At 59.8% G+C, this 15,911-nt stretch overlaps 1 long non-coding RNA gene across 1 annotated transcript; it reads left to right on the top strand.

Annotated features, from left to right (window-relative positions):
* The first annotated feature begins 693 nt into the window (after positions 1-693).
* LOC119870830 lies at positions 694-14,785 on the top strand. Its single transcript, XR_005356384.1, has 3 exons — positions 694-1,086; positions 13,314-13,370; positions 14,130-14,785. It is a non-coding gene; the product is annotated as an uncharacterized LOC119870830 (long non-coding RNA).
* The last annotated feature ends 1,126 nt before the right edge of the window (positions 14,786-15,911 follow it).

The raw sequence follows: 15,911 nt of genomic DNA, 5'->3' as shown, positions 1-15,911 counted from the left end.
TGTTTGTGTGTGTGTGTGTGTGTGTGTGTGTGTGTGTGTGTGTGTACTGGGTTCCCCCTTAAGCCCATGCTTCCCAGCCTGTGCTGAGCTGTAGGCCACTTCTGGGAAGGTTGGGCTAGGCTCAGCCCTGGCTGGGAGTGACCCAGTGGCAGCTTGGCAGGGGACACACACCCTTGGCCTCAGAGCCTAAAGGAAGGTGGGGAAGCAGATGAGGGGATGGAGGGGCTTTGGGGGGAGGCCTGGGAGACTCACACACAGGCGTCTGGGAGACTCTGCAGGTGTCCAGCGTCCCTGCCATCCGCCCAGCTGGCACTCCTCTAGGGTTCCCAGTGCAGCCAAAGACAGCCCACAGGTCATCTCAGGGGACAGCACCACCCAGTCTGTAGGGAAGAACAATGACCCACCGCCTTGCAGAGAGCCCCAGGATGGGAGAGCACTTGATGCGGTGTGGTGGGGGGAGGCTTGGGAGAGGCCCAGGTGGGGCTCAGGGCTCGCGCTCCCACTCAGCCCAAAACCTTGAGGCACGGCTGGTTTCCAGGGTTATGGGCACCTGTACAACCACACAGGTGCTCTGCTTCCACGCAGAAAGGCCCTCCTTCCCTGTCACTGCCTTGAAAGTCATGATGCTTATTAATTTGCATATGCATTTTCCCACAGAATTGTGTAGCCACAGCAGTCTGCAGAGGAGAGAGCCCTAGTTCCCAGGGAGGTTGCAGAGGGCCTGGGGCACAGCTAGGCCTCCCACCCTGTGGGATGGGCCGGGCAGGACGGAGGGGAGGCTTGTGGGCCCCACCTCCACCGGCCAGGCAGCCCCTGGCGGGGTGTGGGGTCAAGGCTGGGCGGGAAGGTTAAACAAGCAGACGACAAGGGGGCTGGGGCTGCGCAGGGAGAGTTTGCAGCCAGCCCAGCTCCAGGCCAGTCAGTGGCCCCACTGGGGCCTGCTGGGGGAGGGGAGGTCATCCACCAGAGCAGAAGGCCGCCTGGAGGCCTAGGGTTGGCCGCCTGCCCCATGGCCCCCAGGAGTGATAAGCGCAGAGCGGGGAGCACAGAGCGGCAGGAGCGCAGGGCCCACCCGGGCTGGCCTCGGTAAGACTGGGGAGACTCAGGCAGGCGGGCCTGGGCGGGGGTGGGGGGGGGGTGGGGGGGGGGGTGGGGGGGGGAGGTGGCAGCCGGGAACCCAGGCGGGGTGGCCAGGGACGGGGGCCTGAGGGCCCCAGGTCAGTGTCTGAAGCTCCCAGGACCCCTGTCCAGGTGCCGCCTCGGTGGAAGATGGTGGCCTCGTTTGGGGGAGAAGCTGGAGCCCTGAGCACTGGGCCAATAGCCAAGACCCAGGGCAAAGGCGGGGTTGGTCTTTGTTCTTGCTGCTGAAGCTTTTGGCCCCTGGTGGGGACCATAGGGACAGCAGGGATGATAGGGACGATAGTGACAATGTATGCAATGTATGCCGCTGCTGGCAGGCAATGTGTTGGTTGAGGGCAGCACTGGCCCCTCAGGGTTGTGGTCGCTGTGGCCACAGAGCCAGAGCCGGTAGGTGTCACAGGCACTGGGGCTCCCCACCACCTGGGCTTGGGGATGGCCTTTGCTGTGCTTGCCGCAGAGCTCTGCTTCTGCTCGAGGCCTGGGCTGTGGCCTGCAGGCGACAGGCCCTGACCCACTTAAAGACAGTATCACTCCCTGAGGTCCCCTCAGGGAAACTGAGGCACGTACAGCCTCTCTTCCTGTCTGCTAAGACTCAGTTTCTCTGTCCGGGCTGTGGAACCCAAGGCAGCCTCTGGCAGTGTGGCGAGGAGGACTCAGGGTGGCCATGGGGCAGGAGAGCAGAGGTAAAGGGAGAGATTGATAACGCCGGTGCCACGCCAGCAGCTCTGGCCTGCACTCCAGCCACAGCCCAAGATGCAAGGGGAGCACCCACCCTTGGGACAGGACAGGTCAAATCCTGCTCTGAAGGCCCACAAAAGGCTGGGCTGTGGCCTCAGGCTTTGGGCAGCGATCCGATCGTGTCACTCAAGGACATAGGTCCTCCAGGGCTGGGGCCAAGGGACCCTGAGACCAGCTCCGTGTGCCCACATTGGTGCGTGGCCCTGGAGAGCATCCGGGGGCCCAGGGCGTCCCTCTGGGGAGGGGCCTGCAGTGGGAATGGAGGGGCTGGTGCAGAAGTCAGCCCTGCCCCAGGTCATTTCCCAGAGTGGTTTCTCCCTAAAGGCTTAACACTTATTGTGCACTCTGATACCCAGCAGTCCTGGGCCATCCCTTCCTGCTTTGTGCCAGGTACGAGGGCTGGGGGCCTCGACTAATGGACCCCAAGCCACGCCCGGGGTAAATGACCTCAGGACGGGTGCTGGGTGCCCGTTAACTTGCCACTACGGTGCACACCCACAGCGCGTGGTCATTGGCCTGCGTCTCCGTGGTGGAGACAGGTCAGCAAGTTGCTAGGTTCCCCTGACTCGCCTCGGCTGAAAGAATTGGAGGAGACATTTTCTGGAGCCAGGCGAGGACCCACGGGGTTGAGGGTGATTCTCGGCCCGCAGTCCCAAGCCACCTGTTGTCCGCACAGCATCGCGAGTGGGAGTGCGGCCATAGGTGTCCTCCGTGGAGAGAGCAAACCAAGTCCAGGGAAACCAACTAAGAAACCCCGAGGGAGGCGCCGATCCTGCTTAAAATTTGCATAAACGCTGCAGGCTGGAGGAAAGGAGGGTCTGGGGCAGAAGACCCTGGTGGTTTCAGTGGATTCGTGCCCAGAGGGTGTGGCGGGAGCCCAGTGTGGGGCCGCTCAGCCTTGCTCCCCTGCTGCTGCTGCAGGAGGCCCCAGCTCTCCAGCCTCCGTGAGTGAGTGCAGCGGGGGTCGGAGGGTGTGTTTTCAGGTCTGGTCAGTGACCGCGGGGACGGCCCACTAAAGGAGTTGTCGTGCCCATGTTTGAGGGGTGACGCCACGCTCCATGCCCGAGCCTCAGGCGAGGCCTCCATGAAATGTGACTAACCCGGCTGCCTGGGTGATGACGCAGTGGCCTTTGGGGGCGCAGGGGCTTGCGGGGCTTCTCTCGCTCCCCTATTGCCCCAGGAGGGCCTAGGACCGGAACAGGCGCCCTGACCGCCAGCTCTGCAGACTCCCCGGTTCTGCTCTCCCGGCCAGCACCCTGCCCTGGACCCCAGCACCGCACTCCAACAACACTAGGCATGAGCTGGGAAGGAAGAGCTGGGTGGACTTGGGCTCAGGGCTGTCTGGAGGAGGTGACTTGCAGGCTGCACTGGGAAGGGTAGTCCCTCCCACTGAAGGGTAGTTCCCTCCACCATTCCTCCTCCCCCAGGGTCCCCAGGTTCTGTTTCCTGCTAAGGACAGCGGTGAGGTTAACAGAGGTGGCTGCCAACCGAGATTCACTCCTTCCGTCTGCAAATACTGTTTGATCAAATTCCTTGTGCCCTGAGGATGAGCACAAGGCTTCAGGAGGGGGTCGCACAGGCAGTGAGCAGGTCAGTGGGGGCACACTGCACGGTGTGAGGGGCAAGAGAGGCAAGAGGTCTGGGAAGGTGTCAGGGAGGGAGGAGGAGGATTTGAGCTGGGCCCAAGTGACAGGAGAGATCCCTCCTGCCCTGCTGGGGGGTCAGCGGAGATGTAAGGCACAGGATTTGGTGTCACCGTGCCCAGGCAGTGGGCAAGGAACGGCCTGTGGCCAGTGCCAGGGTTTAGGAGGCAGGCTGAGAGGCAGATGGCAGGATGCAGGTGCTGCAGAGCCTCTCCGAACAGCTAAGCCCTGATCCCCACCCCGTTTCTGTGCCTAGAGGGAGATGCAGGCATGGGCCGGCCCTGCAGCTGCCCACAACCTCCCATAGGTCAGTGCCCACAGGCACGGGGCGGTGGGTAACCCAGTCCCTGCAGCAGCCCTGCGAGGTCAGGACCATCCTTGTCTCCAGTCTCTAGAAGAGAAAACGGTTCGAGCTGCACAACAAAATAGCATTAAACGCAGGGGAAGGAGGTGCTCCTGGTCTGGGGTCCACTGTTGAGGTCAAACCACAGGGAAACACCTCACAGTCTGGGGGAACAGCTGACTCTGGGGAAACTGAGCCCCACGGAGGCCAGGTTCTGCCCCCAAAATCCAGTGCATTCACAGCGGAACTAATGGTTGTGGGGGGCAGGTAGGTGTGGTGCCTGAGGAGGGGGAGGGGTGAGGTCCCAGAGGACCCCACCTCTTCGGCTGGGCACAGCCTTGGAAGAAGCTGTGGGAGCCGTGGGGGCGACTGCCAGGGCCAGGGCCAGGACAGCACTCTTCCACTGCAACTGGCCTGCCACCTGCTGCACACCCTGGGGACGGGAGCTCGTAGGGTCCTGGGAGGGCGGCCTGGTCCAGGGCGGGTGGCGCTGGGGTTAGCTCTGACCCAGAGCCGCTGGGGGAAAGGTGCGGAATTGGCTGGCGAGGTAACTCTGGGCGGAGCCGGCTAAGCCGCTTAAATCGAGAGAATGTAAGTGTGTGGAGCCCAGAGGGGCCTCCCACCGTCCCCCTCACCTCCTGGAAGTCCCTTCCCTGGACGTCCTTCCCTGGACACTGGGGTCTGGGGCCAGGGATGGCACCTGTAGGAGGAGGGGTTTGCTGTGATGCTCAGCTGCTTGGCGCCTGTGTGGAACCTCAGAGTCGGGGTGCTTGGCTGGGGTTTGCCCCTTTGCTCCCTGCTCCTGCCGCTCCCGCAGAGGGAAGTCCCTGTGCTCTTGGCCTCTGCGGCTTCCCTTGGCTCCCAGGGGATGCGACTCAGTGGTTAGGTTCCGGGGATGAGCCCACTGCTCCAGGGAACTGTCAGGAGGATGTCCCCAGGGTTTCCAGGGGCAGATCCCGGGGTGAGTGCCATCACCTCTCAGGCCCTCTGCTTTCCCCTGGCAAAGCCTGGACACACGTGGGTCTGGCCCCAGGACTACACGTCAGCCGCAGGGAGGGGTCCTGTGGACTTAGTTTCCTTTCCACTGTGTGCTGGCTGACTCTTCTGCCTCGGGCTCGGCTGAAGCCCCAACACCTCCCACCAGGAGGGAGGGAGGAAGGGAAAGAGAGAAGGGAGGAGGGAGGGAGGGAGGGACTGAGCCTGTGGGAGCAGGAGGGAGTGAGGGAGGGAGAGAAGGAGGGAGGGAGGCAGAGGGTGGAGCGGGACAGAGGGATGGAGGGAAGGAGCGAGGGAGGGGGAATTTGGGGGAGAGCGCCCACCCTGCACTACACCCAGTAGAGACTTCTCGGGAAGCTGAGCCCCACAGCGGCCCCAGAGTTGTGACATCCGGCACCCCGTGTTCACTGGTCTGCGCCTGAGGCTCTGGGCCCCCCTAGGCAGGGGCTGCGGCCCACTGCTCCCTCCACCGCTGGTTCCATTGCCAGGGTTCGGGGGATCCTCGAGTCCCGGAGGCAGGGGAGTCCCGGAGGCAGGGGAGTCCCGGAGGCAGGGAAGCGGACCTGAGAAGCCCGAGGCAGGCCTTGAGACCCGGAGACGCAAGGCGGAGGCTGCCGAGTCTCCAGGAAGGAATGAAATGCTGTCGTCCGTCCCCGGGGTGGGACAGAGCAGAGCCCGGGGCGAAGGCAGGGTGGTGCTGAGGCTTCAGAGCTTCAGGACCCCCGCAGGGAGTCCAGGCCTCCCCCACCTCCTCCGCTGGCTTAGACTTTCTGATTTATTTCCAAATATATTTATTTTGTCCGTGTGTTTACTCTGCTCTGCAGAGCTGTCTCCCAGAGACGTTAAGCAGAACCCCTGGGAGGAATCACCCCCTCCCCCACCCTGGGGTGCACCCCATTCCTGTCCCAGGAACCTGCCTCTCCCTCCTTGGAGGTGAGTCTGGCTAGGAGATTCACAGCTCTGCCTCCACCGTGGGGAGCCCTGGATCAGCGCCTCTCTGGGGCTGCTTCCCCATGGGGCTGCCCGGGGAGTAGCGGCCTGGGACTGGAACCCAGGGGGCCAGGGAGGACCTGGAGCTGGCTACAGGGAGCACACTGCCCCTAGTCTTGACTCATAGCGGGACAGCCCTTCGTTTGCTTTCTGGAGAGGCTTTTGGATCATTTTTCATCAGCCTGGCCAGGAGAAGGCTGGGAAGGAGGGCTTCAGGGGTGCCCATGCACCCCCAGCACCCCTCTCCCCCTCCCTCTCTTCCTAGGGCCAGGTAGCTCCTGGAGCCTGGGTTCCTCCTGCAATACAGGGTGTTGCCCAGTGTACAAAGCATCGTGGGGTGCACAGCCTGTTGGGGAAGGCCCGCCCTGGGGGGGTCTCTGTTGCTAGGCATTGGGGAAGTGGTGGCCCCCTCTTTCCGGGCACTGACTTTTCAGCTGCGCAGATCAAACAGATGTCTCAGTCTGCCCTCATGGTGTGTGTGCCCAGTGAGCTGCAGGGAGTTGGGGGGTCTCTGGTCCACTCACCTGCCTACTGAGAAACAGATGCTGAAGGAGGCTAAGGCCGGACCTTGGGCTTGGGGTACCCTGAGGCCGGAGACTGGCTGCTGACAGCCTCCATGTCTCCACTAGTGACCATCCCAGGAGTGGGCAGGGCAGGGATGGAGCTGCTTTCGGACGCCCTGAGCAGCCCTGTGGTGGTGGTGGTAGTGGTGGGTGCTGTGATCCTGGTGCCTAGCACACCCCTGGGGACACCCATCTCTTGGTGTCACCTGGAGGCGTTACATGAAGATGCGGGGAAAGGTCTGTTTCTGCACACTTTCCAGGAGGAGCTCCTCCCTGGGGCGGAAGCCTCCACCCACCAGTGCAGGAACCAGAGGAAGCAGCCCAGGAAGCCATCAGATCTCCTTCCCCGTCTGGGAATTCTGACCTGAAAGTCAGGTTCAGTCACAGCATCACTGGCCTCTGCAGGCAGCGTGCCGTGCCCCCAGGGGTGCTAGCAGATTACCCCCTGCCCTCCCTGACCCATTTTCCGCTCAGGGAGAGGGACCAATGATGTGGGACTAAAGTCTTAGCAGCTCCCGCACTGAGCTTCCTCCAGCCCCGGCTTCTCAGCTGCCATTTCAGTAAGTGATGTTCCCCTTCCATGGGGAGGAGAAAGAGTGGCGTTCAGGAAACTCATGCTCCAGGGGCCCAGCAAACAGCTCCTGGTTGATTGGGCCCTGATGGAAAGACATTTTAGTTCTCTGCCCTCCACCTTGCTTCTTGTTTTAGGAAGAGTTAAGTGGAAAGTGTGTGGATTTCCACCAAAACATCTACAAGAGCCACCAGACTGGACCCCCCTTCCCCTCCCACTGGCCTCCTGCACGGTGCAAGCTCAGAAACAGCCACCATAACAGAGAAGCCTGGCCGCCCCTGGATTCTGAGGCTGCTGGACTTGCACTGGGGCCTGGTGACACTGTATTATCCTTCATGGATTCTGAAGGCCACTTTAGGTCCTTGGGGCTCAGGGATCCTCCTTCCCCCTGGCTATGCAGGACCACGAAGAGAGGTCCCGAAGGACGCTGGGGACTCGGGACCCCTCCTGCACCCCACGCCTCTCTCTGGTGTAATAGGTCATGACAAGTGTTCACCGTCCACCCTGTCTTCCCCTCGTGGCCAAGGCTGGGTCCAAGTCCACTGGGCTCTTTCCTGCGCCCCGAGTGGAGCCTTGATGCCCGGCTGTATCACATCAGTAGTTGTCGAACAAATGATAGAACAGATGGAGTGGCTGAATTTCTCGGAGCCCAAGTCCTTAGTCTGTGGACCAAGGGTAAAGCTGGCCCTGGCTAGGGCGTGCAATGAGCCACAGGGACCACCCAACCACTCCCCTCGCAGAGCCCTGGGCCCACCAGTCTGCCTGAGCCCAGGCTGTTGGGCCAAGGTCCCCTGTCCCCCTGCCCTGGCGAGGGGCAGGCTGTGCTTGCTGAATTCCCCTGGATGCAGCCTAACAAGCATTTTGGGGAATGGAGAGGAGGCTCTCTTAGAGCCCACCTCACTTCCACCCCACGGTAGCCCCCAAACCAGAGAACTTGTTTTAAGGCACTGTGTTTGTCCTCGGAATGGTGTGGGCTGCAGGGACGCAGGGAGGTCTTAGGGGAGAAGGTGCATATTTGCGCATCGCTGCCCCAGAAGGGTGTTACCTCGAGCCAGTTCTAGAAGTCTCCTCATGGTGGTGCTCTCGGGACAGGACTCGCGCATCCAGGCCCTGCGTGGCTTCTGCTTTTTAAGCTTTCAGAATAAATTAGCCTTAGGTGGATACCTCCGCTGTGCTGCCGCGGAAAGAAGCAGAATTCCAGCAGAATCTGGTGTATTTATAGATGTAGGTCCAAAAAACTGTTTTGTTTCAGCCTGTCCTCCCCTGGCCTCAGGAATGTCACGTAAGGTGATTCGGACACTCAGTGGACACATCGACACAAGACTTATTTTACAGCTGGTTCTGCACACCTGTCTTTGTGCCGTGAGCCACAGGGTGGGGGGTGGGGGCAGCCCCACCCTGCAAACTGCGGCCACAGATCTTTGCCTTCACTGGTGCCCTGTGACCCCTGCCAAATGGGTCCTCTTGGGGTGCTCCAATGGGCTGGTGAGTCCGCAAAGAAACCTCAGTGATCATGAAGAATTGTAAGCATAAGAGGCCTACATGGGCGGCATGCACCGAGTGAGGTTAGAGACCCGGCCACCTAGGGCCACGATGTAGGACCACACCCTTGGGGGCTCGGCCAACAGGCAGGGGAGCAGAGGACAGCGTGGCCTGGGGTGGGGGCAGGGGGCATGGTTCCTGGCTTGCCATCAGTGTCAGGGCACACACACAGTCAGAGGCCTCTAAGGGTCTCAGGCAGGTCTGGATCCCAGAAGCAAGGCTTACACCGCACCCCCTCAGGTGTGGAGTGTTCAGGAAAGCCGCCATGACCTGACACCATTCAATGGCACAGAGTTGGGGTGTTGTGTGACATTGGGTGACCAGCATGTCAGATTTGACAGGCCTGGGAGCTCAGCAATCCAGCCACCTCCCCCATCCCGGGTTCCTCTATCCTGGGCTCCTCCATCCCGCCTGCTCCTACTGCCCCATGCACATAGCTGTCCCCAGGCAGGCTCTGGCCAGCCTCAGTGAGCTCACCCCAAGGAGGGAGCATGGAGAGAAGCAGGCAGAGGAGACCAGGAGGCGGGTGTGATCATGCCCACCCCAGACACAACCCCTGCGGTGAGGCTGGACCTGCGTGTGAGACCCACCCACCCCGCCCCTGTGTGACTTTGCTGTCACTCAGCTCACGGCTCAAAGCCCCCTCCATCAGAGAGGCGCACGCCAGGGGCAGCCCGGCTCCAGCCTCGAGTGTGTGCACCAGCCTGGAGCTTGCCTCTTGCTCGTACTGAGTGGGCTGTCACAGACGGTTTCTCAAACAAGCTGGCCTCTTGTTCAGCTGAGGCTCACAGGCTTCGCCGAGGCCCAGTCTCACTGCACAGCCTTATGAGTGCAAGGAAAGGGGATGGTGGAGCAGAGAAAGACAGAGCAAGCGATCTTGTGCGGTAGTGAGTTCCCTGTTAGGAGAGGTGTGCGAGTAGCAGGCAGATGACCCCTGTGAAGAGGTTTCTACACTGAGACACTATTGGGATCCTCCCTCTGAATTCATCTCCCAGGATGATTTCCAGGTGTGGCTTCAAGCCTGCTTTCTGCAGCCACTGGCCACGGGGTTGGCCTCACCCGGGCTGAGAGCAAATGGCCCATGTGCCCAGGAAGCGGAGAGGAGCCTGGGCCCATGCTGCTGCATCAGAGAGCTGATGTGGATGCAGTGGGGGTTGTGGGCTGGGCAATGTCCCCCAAGATGTCAGGTCCTAATCCCTGAAAACATACAGCTGTGACCTTGGCTGGGAAAGGGCGTTTGTAGATGTGGTTTGTTAGGGATACTGAGATTACCCAGGATTACCCGAGCAGACCCTAAATGCAATTATACATGCGTGCTAGTAAGTGGGAGACAGAGGGAGATCGGACACATGGACACACGCACGCTCACGGGGAGGAGGCTGCGTGAAGATGGAGCCAGGCCCAGGGGCGGCTGCAGCCCCTAGAATCTGGAAGAGGCAGCAAGGCCCCTCCCCGAGAGTACCTCACCCCCACCCCGGGGGCACCGGCCCTACTGACACCTGACTCCCACCCAGGGCTGTGGACTTCGGACTTCTGGCCCCCAGGACTATGAGAGAATACATTTCTGTTGTACGTGGTGATAGATGAGTGTGGGTGAGGGCCCTGTGGCCAGCTTGGTCCCTGGGGCCCCAAAGGCTCAGAGCGTCTGCAGAGGGGCCCAGCAGAAGGGTGCCGGGTCTGCACGCTCCTCAGTCGTGTCTGGGGTCTGGGGTCTGGGGCTCCCCCAGGAATGTCGATGGGGAGGGCTGTCCTCCCCCTCGCGGACACATAGCCACGGTAGCAGAGCCTGGGGGGCAGGTGGGCAGGGAGAAAAGCAAAGTTTGCGTCTTGCCCATCTCCTTCAAAATCTTTCTCAAACTTCTGTTATCTGTAGATGCCAGAGGAGATGCTTTCTGCAGCCTCAGTAATAAGATGTGGAGTGGGGGTGCCTAGGTGGCTTGGTTGGTTGAGCGTCCACCTTCGACTCGGGTCATGATCCCAGGGTCCTGGGATTGAGCCCAGAGTAGGGCTCCCTGCTCTGTGGGGAGTCTGCTTCTCCCTCTCTCCCTCCTGCCACTTGGGCAGTCTCTCTCTCTCTCTCTCTCTCTCTCAAATACATAAATAAAACAAAAAATTAGATGTGGCATGGTAGGAGAGTACCTCGGGATGCAGGCGCTTTGATTTGTGTGGTCTTCCCCAGGCCGAGCCTCCACGTCCCACCGGAGCAGCTCTGGAGAAGCCCAGGCTTGTGTGCAGATGATGATGGATGGGAAGGGCAATGATGCCATTTTAAATTTACCCCTCCGTTGGGGCAATATTTCATCTCCTCTGGGACCTGCTGAAGAGCTCTCTAGTTTGGGAGGACAGATCGGAGCCATGGGTGCAGCAGAGTGCTGACTGCCTCTCTCCACTCGGTGCTGAGCCTTGGGCCAGAGGCTGGGGGTGGAGGGCTGGGATGGGGTGCTTTTATCCCCTTCCAGTCTGCAAACTGATAATAATCTCACTGACTGAGATTCGAGGGGGCAGGCGAGTATGAGGCGGATGGTCCCTGCTCACAGGGACACAGGAAGAGAGAGAAGGCTTGAATCTCATTGGGGCACACCAGCAGCACGTGCTCCACTAGACTCCAAATGCAGTGCTTTCTTTCTGATTGCAAGCTGCCTGTCCACTCACAGTGGGGCCACGCCAGGGCCACAGAGCAGAGGGGGCAGTGAGACAGTCGTCACCTCACCAACAATCCCTTAACTTGAATGCCCCTGATGCATTGGACATTGCAGCCGCGCACACACGTGTGTCTGTAGGCCTGTGCAGGATGAGATGAGTCTGGGGAAAACAGGGGAAGGGTATGTTAGACTGGCACCAAGGGGCACCAGGGGGACGAGATGGGGTGGGTGGGCAATGAGGGGGCCTATGGCAGCAGGCATAGTGTGCAAGGGACGTGTACGGGGCATCAATCTGTGTGCATGTGGGACATACGTGTGGGTGTGGGGGCACCATGTGTGATTGTGGGTGGGTGCTATGGGTTTGTGCTCCTGTAATGGGAGGTGTGAAGAAGGGTGAGAGTGTATGGGAAGAGGTGTGCATATGGGTGTGGGCATAGGTGTGAGTAGGCACTTATTTGAGTGTGGGGGGCATAAGGGGGATGGGAGTGTGTGCATGTGTATAGGTATGCACGCATGTTGTATGTGTGGGTATGTGCGTGTGTGTGAGGGGTTGGGGATGCATGTGTGCATGTGTGTTGTGTGTGGGGTGGATGCAAGTGGGACTGTGGGTGTATGTGAGGGGGTTGGAGGTGTGTGTATGCATGTGTGTTGTGTGTGTATGTGTGTTAGGGGGGTTGGGGTACATGTGCCTGTGGGGATGTGTGTGTGCATGCGTGCACATATGTAAAGAGGTTGGAGGTGTGGGTGTGCATGTGGGTGTGGATGGAAGTGGGTGTGGATGTGGGGTGTGTGTGAGGGGGTGGGAGGGAGTGTGTCCATGGGGATGTGGGGTGTATGGGAACGGGGTGGGGGGTGTGTGTGCCCGTGGGGATGTATGTGGGGGTGTGGGGGGGTGTGAGCGGAGTGGGGGTGCGTGTGCGCCCGTGGGGATGTGTGTGGGGTATGGGGTGTGTGTGAACAGGGTGGGGGTGCGAGTCCGCCCGTGGGGTGTGTGGGGGTGTGGACATGGGCGTGCCTGTGCCCCAGCCTGGGGCTGCCCCGGGGAGAAAAGGGAGGGGCCGTGGCGGAGGGTCAGCGGTGGGGTCTCCGGGCGGCGGGTTTCCAGATGGCCTGTATTATCTCCTTTACATCATCACGTATTTTTCACATTTTCAACTTCTCTGTGTTGAGCATGTATTATTTATATAACATAAACGCTCTTTTTCAGGGAATAAAAGGTTGGGGAGACAGCAGAGGCCCTGTCGGGCCTGGGGAGCTGGGCAAGCACGTGGGGGCGCCCTCATCAGCATGGCCCAGGGGCTGCCTCTGGACCCCAGAACCCCTCGCCAGCCTTGGGGGGACTCCCTCGGTCCTTTGGGATCCCTGGGCCTCTCCCCTGCACCCTCCACACCCAGCCCACCGTTGAGGGGCCTGAATGGGCGGTCCCAGCCTCTAGCTCCTTTGCCAAGTCACCCTAACAATTCTTTCTTCCCAGGATATCATTTTGGGACTCTTTTTCCCATTTCTTTCTCTCTCTCTTATTATTTTAGATTGTATTCATTCATTTGACAGAGAGCAAGGGAGAGAGCACAGGCAGGGGAAGCTGCGGGCAGAGGCAGAGGGAGAAGCAAGCTCCCCACTGAGCAAGGAGACCCCCTCCCCAAAGTGGGGCTGGATCCCAGGACTCCGGATCTTGACCTGATCCAAAGGCAGCCGCTTAACCGCCTGAGCCTCCCAGGCGCCCCGCCCCCACAGTCCTTTTTTTTTTTTTAATCCAGTAAAGCTTGCACCTGGTAAAAAACCCAAATTGCGCCCAGATGCACACAGTGTGACAGCTGGATGCCCTCCCGCCCTGTCCCCGTGGGACGGAGCAGCCAGCAGGCCCTGGTCTCTTGGCGTCTCTTCCCAAAGGCAGCCGAGCTGCTGCAAGTGGGTGCCATGGGGCCAGGGGCCTTAGGACAGCACAAATGCATTGTCCCACAACTCTGGGGGCCAGAAGCTCTGGTCAAGGTGTCCCAGAACCGCACTCCACTGAAGGCTCCAGGTGGGATCCGCACAGGGCAGAGGACCATGCAGCAGTCCTCACCCCCAACCCCGCACCTGCCGCTGTCCCTGTGACTTCAGCTTAACCAGTGACATCTGCAATGACTCTTTTCTCCAAATCAGGTCACGTTCTGCAGTGTTGGGGGTTCAAATTCAACACCGGACTGTCGGGGGATACAGGTGAGCCCGTCACAGCAGTACGCGCCAGAGTGCGCGTGAACAAACCCTTGCACAGTACTTATGTGTGTGTACAGACCTATTTGTACTTCCCCCTCTCCCGTTTGCACACATTCTGTGCCCTCCTGTTGCCTTCCCCGAAGCCGATCTCCTGGGAGGGTGGCGGATCAGAAGCACCGGGTCCCCTCCCCAGCTGCCCTGGGTCTATTCCCAGTCACTGTTCCCAGGTCACTATTCCCCGTAAGGGCTCCCGCTGCTCTGTCTTTCCCATCACAGCAGTCCTGCCGTGGTGAGCTACCCCGTGAGCTACCCCGATATCCTCTGCCCTCCAGCCCCCAGTCTTGGGGGAGGCAGTTTTGTGATCCTGGTAAAGCCCCCAGACAGAGCTGGGGCTCCGGGAACTCGCTGGGCGTGCAGGAGGGCTGGTGAGGAGTGGGGCTCCCTCCCGCCTGCCCCCAGGAGCGCCCTGCCCTGCAGCAGGGTAGCTGAGCCCCAAAGCGGACATTCCTCAGCCAGATGTTCACGCTGGCACCCTGTGCAGGGTGGGGGAGGAGGAGGCACCAGCACACCCTGCCAGGCCACAGGCATCCAATCCATCCCAGGATCACAAGGGGGGAGCCCAGCCAGAATGTGGGGTTCCCACACTGACTGGTCTAGTCGAGGTTTCCAGAAACTTCCCTCCAGTTCCTGGGAAGGGGTTCCCCACACTGTGGTCATGGCCCTTTGTTCCAGCCCCGTTTCTTCAAATCACTTCCAATCAAGGTCACGGGCAGCCCAAGCTGTCTGAAGGTCCCCAGTGGTTTGGACCACTCTTGAGTGCAAATCTCTGTTCCACTGTGGAAACCAGAACCTGCTTCCCCCTTGAGATGCTCTTCCTATTAGAACCAGACATCCCTGCACCCCCAGCCTTCGAGCTTTTGTGACTGCAACTTGCAGGTCTTTATCAAGGCAGGAAACAGCAGCAGCCAGCAAGGTGTGACTGTGAACACAGAGCCCGTGTCCTGCGAGGAAGACTGTTATCACACTTCAAAAAGGTCCCAAGATGTCCATCTAAGGAGTGTTTTCTCGGGCAGGGCATTAGTTTTGCATACGCAGTTTCCCCTCGCTCCGCTCCGCTCCCCCGTTGCTTATTACGTCCACTTCCAGAGGAGGAAGTGGTGCTCACTGAGTCTTACTGCTGGTCAGTGGCAGGGCCGGGACCCAGATTCACACATTCCCATGAAATGCATTGAAAACAAAAACAAAAACAAAAACCAGATGGATGGATAAAGGGATGGATAGATGGGCAGATGTGGTAAAGCAAGAAAAGCACCGTGCTAATGGAAGAATCTAGATGGTGGGGATTTGGGTGTTCTCCGACCAATTTTTTCAACTTGTGCATGTTTGGAAGTTTTCAAAATAAAATGTTTTTAAAAATATTTTATTTATTTATGAGAGAGAGAGAGAGAGAGAAAGGCAGAGACACAGGCAGAGGGAGAAGCAGGCTCCATGCAGGGAGCCCCAACGTGGGACTCGATCCCAGGTCTCCGGGATCACACCTGGGGCTGAAGGCAGCACTAAACCACTGAGCCACCTGGGCTGCCCTCAAAATAAAATGTTGGGAGAAAATATATCCCTTGGTGAGTGAGAGGTCCAAGGTCTGTTGGGCATCCGTTCCAGGGGGGCATGGGGATCAGGTGGGTGCTTACTCTGAGAAGGGACGGGTCGGGACACAGTCATCAAGCCTGGGGCATGAGTGAGCAGGGGCAGAGAGACCAGCTCCGCCCACCCACGGCCCCCGGCAGGTGTTCCGACAGTTGGAGGTGGAGCAGCCTTCCTGGCATGGCTCCCTGCTCCCTCCCCGCCAAACGGACCCCGCATCTTTTCATCTGTGCCACCAACCCCACAGACTCAGAGTGGTGAGCAGGGCTGGGCCCCTCTGGGGTGCTTCTGTGGGGGAGGGGGTGTCTTCAGGGCTGGCCAGGCAGCCTTGGTGGGGAGAAGTCACCCAGGTAGTGGGGAGTAGGGTGCCCCACAGGCGCCTTGCCGAGCATCCCCACTGCTCCACTGCTGAGGACGCTATCTTACTCCTCCTACCCCCTTTCCCTCCACCCCTGCTCCTCCTTCCTCTGGCTCCCTCCCTCCTCCCTCTGCCCCACCCCTCCTCCTTCACCACCTCCCCCCCCTCCCAGGGAGTGGAACTCTGGGAATCATCCACTAAATACGTTATGAAAATGAGCCTCCTCTTTCCAGTGTTTAAAAGGGGGGCTTTCACAAAGACGGATATGTGGCTAGACCCTTAAAAAAAAAGCAGTCCAAATAATTTCAGACGTTTGGTCTTTTTCAAAGCAAATTTTTAAAATATACACCAAAGACTTGATTGCACCATGATTTCCACTCAGCCCAGACCAGCCCCCGTAGTGGGCAGCACTGCTCTTCTCGCTGGTCAGAGCAGGTTCCTGGGGGGCCAGTGATGGCCCACAAGCACAGTGGACTCAGCAGCCCGGTGGACTCAGCAGCCGAGTTGAGTGCCTGACCGCATATCTGGACAGCTGCAAGGACACT

This window comes from Canis lupus, chromosome 3 (genome assembly GCF_011100685.1).
Source record: "Canis lupus familiaris isolate Mischka breed German Shepherd chromosome 3, alternate assembly UU_Cfam_GSD_1.0, whole genome shotgun sequence".
Taxonomy (NCBI): Eukaryota; Metazoa; Chordata; class Mammalia; order Carnivora; family Canidae; genus Canis; species Canis lupus.
Note: the sequence above shows the minus strand (reverse complement) of the source record. Positions and strands in the feature narration are given on the sequence as shown.